Source organism: Capsicum annuum, chromosome 4 (assembly GCF_002878395.1).
Source record: "Capsicum annuum cultivar UCD-10X-F1 chromosome 4, UCD10Xv1.1, whole genome shotgun sequence".
Classification (NCBI taxonomy): Eukaryota; Viridiplantae; Streptophyta; class Magnoliopsida; order Solanales; family Solanaceae; genus Capsicum; species Capsicum annuum.
The window spans coordinates 66,189,283-66,197,565 of NC_061114.1; the positions used below are offsets into that span (position 1 = coordinate 66,189,283).

At 33.3% G+C, this 8,283-nt stretch overlaps 1 long non-coding RNA gene across 1 annotated transcript; it reads left to right on the top strand.

Moving 5' to 3' along the window:
* The first annotated feature begins 4,696 nt into the window (after positions 1–4,696).
* On the top strand, positions 4,697–5,788 carry LOC107869734. The gene is made up of 2 exons (XR_001673929.2): positions 4,697–4,825; positions 5,666–5,788. It is a non-coding gene; the product is annotated as an uncharacterized LOC107869734 (long non-coding RNA).
* The last annotated feature ends 2,495 nt before the right edge of the window (positions 5,789–8,283 follow it).

An 8,283-nucleotide genomic window follows, 5' to 3' on the forward strand; every position in this document is an offset into this window, starting at 1 on the left:
TTATGCCCTTTTCTGCAAAATTAGTCCATTGCGTCTAGCTTCAGTCTATGGTTCGGCTTACCTACTAGTGGGATAACATAGATAACATCCTGACTCATAATTTAGTTGCTGAGAAATTGGTATCTGAGCACTAGGTTCACTGGTATTGTTGGTATAAGAGCACATATCTCATAGAGTCATGTAGATTACAATAATGATGTTCTTTTATATCTTTGAGAGGCTATAGGACATTTATAGGAGTACATAACTTCTTTCACTTATTTTGTGCTAAGAGATTAAGTTGTTTACTGAAGATTTCATTAGTTTCACTCTTTTACAGATGGCTAGGGCACGTGCTACCACTATATAAGATGAGGATCTCGAGTCTAGGCCTAGGGATCTTTTTGTTGTTCATGGATGAACTAGAGCTTAAGGACATCCTAAAAATACAGACCCAACCAGGGACTAGAATATGGATCCTTCACCAAACCATATTCCTACTCCTGAGGTAAAGATTCTTTTTCCCCAGCCAGTTTTGGTCTTGGGACTAGCCTAGGCTCCACCTGGGTTTATTTCTTCATTAGAGCTTAGAGATGCATTGGTTTAGCTTTTAGTATTTATTGGTGGTGTACCATCTTATAGTGCATAATCTGTGGATCAAAGTGGTACTGAGGCAGAGGCACAATTTGTAGCCGTAGCTCCCAAAGTTGAGGATCATCTTGCACTAGTGGTTGCTCTACCAATAATTTCTCATCTAGTATTTTCCCAACCTACTATTACTTAAGAAGATTTATATGCTGGGTAGATTCTTGAGATTGGCTCCGCCTAGGTTTTTGGTGCACCAAATGAGGATGCCTATGAGTTCTTGATCGCTTGGGAAGATATACTCTTAAATTTAGGCATAGTAGATACTGGTGGAATAAATTACACTACTTTTCAATTGGATTTGGTGGCTCGAAATCGTTAGAGAGTTCAACTTGATCTAAGAAAATTGGATATCCCTTATCTACATGAACTCAATTCTCTAAGATTTTCTTGGAGAATTATATGCCTCAAAGTCACAGAGATCATTTGAGAGATCAATTCTTAAAGTTGGAGTAGGGCTCTATGGCTGTTGTGGAGTATAAGGCTTGATTTTATGAGTTATCTAGGCATGCTACATCAATTTCGACCTTTGAGTATAAGAGGGTTTGGTACTTTTTTGGGGGATTAAGAATCCCTCTTTGCATATCTACATATAGTTTTATTGATATAGGTAGGTCTTTTGCTAAGGTTTCTAATCATACTCAGGTTATGATGGATATACATCGTGAGGCCTAAAGGGGCAGTAATAAGTGCCCATGATATTAGGGTAGTTTAAATGGGTGTTAAAATGGTTCATATTTTGAAGGTAGTATTACTCAGGGTAGGTACTCACCACATCAACTATATTAGTATTAGGGCTAGTCTAGTAGGCCCATTCTAGCTGCACTTCTAATTACAAATAGAGGATAGTCTAGTTACAATGATCATGTTAGCTAGAGTAGTAGTCAGCTCTGAGGGGTTTGTCTTTATGGTATTCTAATAGTGTTGGTTATTCTAGGTCAGACTTATCTTCTAGTTTTAGTGCAGATCTAGGGGTATGTTATGGTTTTAGGGCCTTTGGCTATTTTTTGAGAGAGATCCCAAGTCCTAGTATGGTGATTCTTTCATTTTAGAGTGTTCCACCAATTAGGGAAGTTTCACCCCAGCTAGAGGTGGTATGCATGGTCATTGGTAAATCCCTAAGGTGCTCATAGAGGCTCTTAGGTAGGTAGGATAGGAGATTGGTTAGGAGCCTAACTAGGTGGAGGAGTGGTTACTTGTATACCCTACCTACTAGGCTCAAGCCTGAGTCTTCAAATGTTGTTAACACAGGGATGATTTTGGTGTTCCATTAACTAGATTTTTTTTATTTAATTTTGGATCCGTATATTCTTATGTGTCTTCTTATTATGCCTCGTGGTTAAAGCTATCTTGCGATTTTTTATCTATGTCGTTATGTGTATCTACTACCATGGATGATTCTTTAGTCATGGATTGGGTTTGTAGTTTATCTGTTGTGACATTCTGGAGTTTGATACTCAAGTTGATCTTATTATATTAGACATTATGGATTTTGGTATGATTATGGGCATAGACTGGTTATTTCACAATCATGACATCTTGGATTATTATGCCAAAACCATTACCTTAGTAATGCTTAACATATCCCCGGTTGTATGGCAGAGAGCTATTAGTCGTGAACCGATAGTGATCATTTCATATATTCAGTCTAGGAGACTTATTCGAGGGGTTGCAAGTCTTTTCTAGATTTTATTTATGATGTTAGTCTAGAGATATGTTGCTTGACTTTGTTCCTATAGATTGTGAGTTTCCTGATGTTTTTCGTATCGATCTACCTAGTCTTTCTCCTGACTACGATGTTGAGTTTATTATTGATCTTGAGTCGGGCACCCAACCTATTTCTCTGGCTTCTTGTCATATGGATTCTACAAAGCTTAAGGAGCTAAACTCTTAGCCTCAAGATCTTTTTAGTAAGGGTTTTATTAGATGATGTCTATCACCTTAGGGAGCTCTTATCTTGTTCGTAAAGAAGAAGGATGGTTCCATACATATGTGTATTGATTATAGGTAGCTTAATAAGGTGACAGTGAAGAATAGGTACTCTATGCCTTATATTGATGATTTATTTGAAAAACTTTAGGGAGTAGTAGTGTCCTCTAAGATTGATTTGAGTTCCAGTTATCATGATTTGAGGATTAGGGTTGAGAATATCCTAAATACAGCCTTTCAAATCCATTATGGTCATTATGAGATCCTGGTGATGTTTTTTCGATTGGGCAATACTCCAAATCTTATGAACTGCGTGTTCAGGCGTTATATAGATTGCTTGGTGATTGTATTCATCAATGACATCCTTGTGTATTCAAGAAGTAAAGATGAGCATATGTAGCATTTAAGGATTATTCTCTAAACTTTAAGATATAATAGGATTTTTTCCAAATTCTTTGAGTGTGATTCTTGCTTGAGTCAGTGACATTCCTTAGGAATGTGGTGTCTAATGATGAGATTAAGGTGGATCCAGGAAAGATTGAGGTAATTCATGTTTGGGCTAGGCCTACATCTCCGTCTGAGGTTTGTAACTTTATTAGTTTGGTTGGTTACTATAGACTATTCATAGAGAGTTTTCCTACTATTGCAGTGTTGATGACAAGATTTACTAAAAAGGAGGTTCCTTTTTGGTGGGTTGATGAATGTGAGCCAAGCTTTAGGAAGATCAAGGGATTTCTTACTTCAGCTTCTATATGGGCTCTTCTTATTGAAGGTGGGGGATTCACCATATATTGAGATGCTTTCGATATTGGTTTGGATTGTGTGGTAATGCGGTAGGGTTGAATTATTTCTTATGTGTTGAGAAATATGAAGTTACACAAGTGCAACTACCCCACTCATAATTTAGAGTTGGTGGTGTTAGTTTTTGTACTTACAAGGCATTATCTTTATGGTGTGCATTGTAAAATTTTCATGGATCATTATAGTCTTCAGTATTTTATGACCTAGAGAGAGCATAACTCTAGGTAGCATAGATGTATGGATTTGATTAAGGATTAAGACATCTCTCATTATATCATCCAAGCAAGACAAACGTGATAGTGAATGTCTTAAGCTGGAAGACAGTGAGAATGGGTAGCTTTGCTTCTATCTCAGTCTCTTAGAGGTCGTTGGTATAGGTCATCCACACTACCAAAAATTCACTATTTTTCGACTGAAATTTCTGACTAAAAAAAAGTAGTTGTAAATTTCCAACTACTTCAGTCGAAAAATTTACTTTTTTATTATTTTTTATAAAATAATTTCCCGATACTATTTGTGGCTACCATAATCAGAATATTTGGCAGTAAATTTTGGAAAATATATATTCCGACAGTTGTAGTCAAAAATATAAATAATTAAATAAATATATTAATAAATATATAATCAGACTTTTATATAGAAATTAAATAATTATTTAAATAAATTATTACCAATGTATTTCCAACAAATACAGCCATAATTATAAATAATTAAATAAATAAATTATTAAAAATATGTATTTTTGACCATTGTAATTGGAAATATAAATAATCAAATAAATAAATTATTAATATATATTTTAGTCGAAAAATAAATAATTAAATATATAAATTATTAAATATATATTTTCAACTAATGTAGTTAGAAATATAAATAATCAAATAAATAAATTATTAAATATATATTTTCGATCAACTGTAGTCGAAAATATAAACAATCAATTAAATAAATTATTAAATATATATTTTCGACCACTGCAGTCGGAAATACTAATAGCTAAATAATTATATAGCTAAATATATAATCATACCCTAATACATAAATTAAATAATTATTTAAATAAATTATTACCAGTGTTTTTTCAACCAATGTAGTCAAAAATATAAATAATCAAATAAATTATTAAATATATTTTTGACTACTATTGTTGAAAATATAAATAATTAAATAAATAAATTATTAAATATATATAATAAAAAATTTCCTAACCATTGTAGTCAGAAATATTATAATTAATTAAATATATTAAATTTCTACCCTACAGAAGTAGTCGGAAACTATATTTAATTATTAAATAACACATATATATGATATAAATTAAACATATCAACACTTTCACATTTCTATCACTGCGGTCTCTCTCTCTCTAAACCCTACAAAATCATGGTGGTATCTCTTCACTTTGCGTTGTCTCTCTTATAAATTGACGGTGACAGTTACGGTGACTGTAACGGCAACGGTAACAACGATGGTGAGTTGCAAGATTTTGTAGTTTTCCTGCTATTTGTTAGTATTTTGGATGGGTAAAAGAATGGGTATTTTGTAGTTGTTTTATTTGTCGTCTCTGGGAATATTCTTACTCAGTGAATTTAGGCCTAAAAGGGATTTGTCAACATTGGTTCTCTGTCTCTAGGTTTTTGCATTACAACTTTTTAACAAATGTAGAATAAGATAAAAGAAATGAACAAGTTCAGAACTATTTAGGTAAATCTGTGCTATTGGCACGTTCTTATATATCCAATACTTCCAATGATCTCATGGTACTGGTGTAAATAAGTCTATTTTGTCATTGATGGTTATATTTTGCACTCTGTCTATGGATTTTTCTCCATATTCTTGTGCCAATGTGTCAAGACTGGGTTATTCTAGGGATTGAAATACTTGTTAGACAGAGGAATCTTATGATGAAATTAAATGGACTTGTATTATATTCATGCTGTCTGATCTCTTCTGTAGCAACTACACAGATTGTTTTATTTTTGTTTTATCAACTGGAAAACTATTGAGCTTAAAGGAACTGATTGTTAATTTTATCAATTGGTTATTGTTGTTGTTGTATTAAATAGTTGTAGTATTGATTGAATTGACGTTACTTTTGGGGTTTATTTCATAGTCTTTATTCTAGTGTAATTTAGAGTTACTTAATTTGATCTAATATTAAATGTTTGCCTTAACGATAGAGTTGAATTGTAGCCTTTGGGATTTATAATGTTTGTTCCTACTGGTTGAATTGTTTTTGTCCATGTATTTACGCACCTTGCTCTCATCCTTGGCTCTTCTTGCTGAATCTTTTCCTATTGAGTCCATGAAGGAACAATCATCTCTTCTAGCTAGTCAGCAAAAGAAAAATGGGTGTCTTATTCCCAGCATTCTTCTCAACACAAGTTTCTCTACACTTGATAAGAAAAGCATACTTAAGGCAGAAGCCAAAAAGGTATAGTAAAATACTTTTTCACACAAATTGCTGCTTACATGCACAAATTTTATATGTTCAGCCATATCTGCTAATAACAGGATAAGTTAATATTTGACCATAGTGTAAGAAAAAAAATAGCATATATTGTCTCCTTAATTTCATGAATCATTTAAAGCTATGATTACTTAGCTTCTTCCTGATTTTCTATTTAATTTCTAGAAATATGAGTAGTTCAAATGTTGAAAAAATTTTGTAAATAACTATTAAAACTATGTGAAGAATTGAGAACTAATGGTACTTTAAGCAACGAAATGTATGAAAACTACACTGTTGGTGTTTTTTCTTCTATCATTGTTTTGTTTCTCTTGTTTTTGTTGCTCTTCTCTATTATTATTGTTTGTCGTTCTTGGGTAGATGGAAAATGAAGATCGTACGTGGATGTATAATATAACTTATCCTAACCATGTGGGGTTGAGAGAGGAATATAAAGCTAGGGTAGGTGAATTTATTGCTAAAACAATGACACTTGAGGATTTTCTTACTGAAAGGACAATTATTTGTCTTTGTTGGAATTACAAGTGTTGCAAGTTATTGAGTCCAGATGTTGTTACATTACATCTTTATAAGAAGGGTTTTATGTTGAATTATACTGTGTGGACAGCTCATGGAGAGAGTAGTGTTACTAATAATTTTGCTTTTCAGAATTATGTTGAAAGATCAATAAGAGAGAAAAATGTTGAATGTTCCCAATATAGTGAGATGGTCCGGGATGATTTTGGAACACACTCAGGGATTCAAAATGAGCCAAATGATGAGGATAAGCACTTTTATGAACAATTAAAGGAAGCTAGTCATCCATTGTATGAAGGATCAATGCATTCCAATTATCTGTTGTGGTTCGGTTACTAATTATTAAGTCAAATTATTCTATTTCTCAAGAGGACATGAATTCTATCATTGGTCCAAATAAACTTGACTTACCCAAATATTTCTACACAACAAAGAAGTTGGTTTCTAAGTTAGGACTTTCATCAGAGAGGATTCACTGTTGCGAGAAAGGTTGCATGTTATTCTATAAGAAAGATGCAAATTTAGAACATTACAAATTTTATAACCAGCCTGGCTATAAGGAAGTCACACATGCCAAAGGAAAGAAGGTTCCTATGAAGTTGATGCATTACTTACCTCTTATATTATGGTTAAAGAGGTTGTATGCATCAATTAGCTCTGCCCCTCACATGAGATGGCACTATGAAAATAAAATACCACCTGATGTTTTATGTCACCCATTAGATGGAGAAGCATGGAAGTATTTTGATAGTGTGTATTCGAAGTTTGCTAGTGAATGAAGAAATATTAGGTTGGGATTATCTACTGATGGATTTACTCTATTTTCTATCTCAGCTACACCATATTCATGTTGGCCAGTGTTTGTGACTCTTTATAATCTCCTACCTGAATTGGGTATGACAAGTCAGTAGATACTTCTAACTTGCATTATTCCAGGTCCTCCTAATCAAAAAATTTTGATTGATGCATATCTGCAACCATTAATTGATAAGTTGAACTTATTATGGCATGAAGGTATGGAAGCATATAATGTATCAATGAAACAAAACTTTAGATTGTACGCTGGTTTGATGTGGACTATAAATGACTTTCCTACTTATGGAATGATGTCTGGGTGGTCGACTGTGGGCAAGTTAGCTGGCCTTTATTATATGGAAGACACAAAAGCTTTCACTTTGAAACATAGGGGTAAAAACTCATGGTTTGATTGTCACTGTCGATTCTTGCAAATGAAACATGAGTTTAGGAGAAATACTAATAATTTCATCAAGAATAAGTTTGATTTGAGGAGCCACCGTCAATTTTATCGCGAGAAAAAATTTGGGATAGAGTGAAGAATCTGCCTAAGGTAATAGAGTTTCTATCCCAGGATACCTAGTTATGGTGTTACACATAATTGGACTAAGCGAAGCATATTTTGGGAGTTATATTACTGGAAGGACAATCTTTAACCTCAAATTCTAGATGCCATGCATATTGAGAAAAACTTATTTGATAACCTATTTAATACTATGATGGATATAAGTATCAAAACAAAAAAATAACTTGAAGGCTAGATGGAGTATCGTTGGCGCAGTGAGTTGTACTTGACATACTTAACCTATAAGATTCAGAAACCCAAGGACAGTTCACATTCACCTTGGATGAAAGAAGAGTGATTTATGATTAGGTTAAGAATTTGAGAATGTCAGATGGATATGTGTAAAATTTGTCCAGGTGCATTGACATGAAGAAAAGAAAGTTGACCTCTATGAAGATCCATAACTGTCACATTTTCATGGAGTCACTAATGACAATTGCATTCAGTTCATTGCCCAATAGAATATGAAAGCCCATAACAGAGATAAGCTTATTTTTCAAAGATTTGTGTTCTAACACATTAAAGGAGGAGAACCTATCTTTGATGGATATCAACATTCTCTTAACCTTAAATAAGTAGGCCA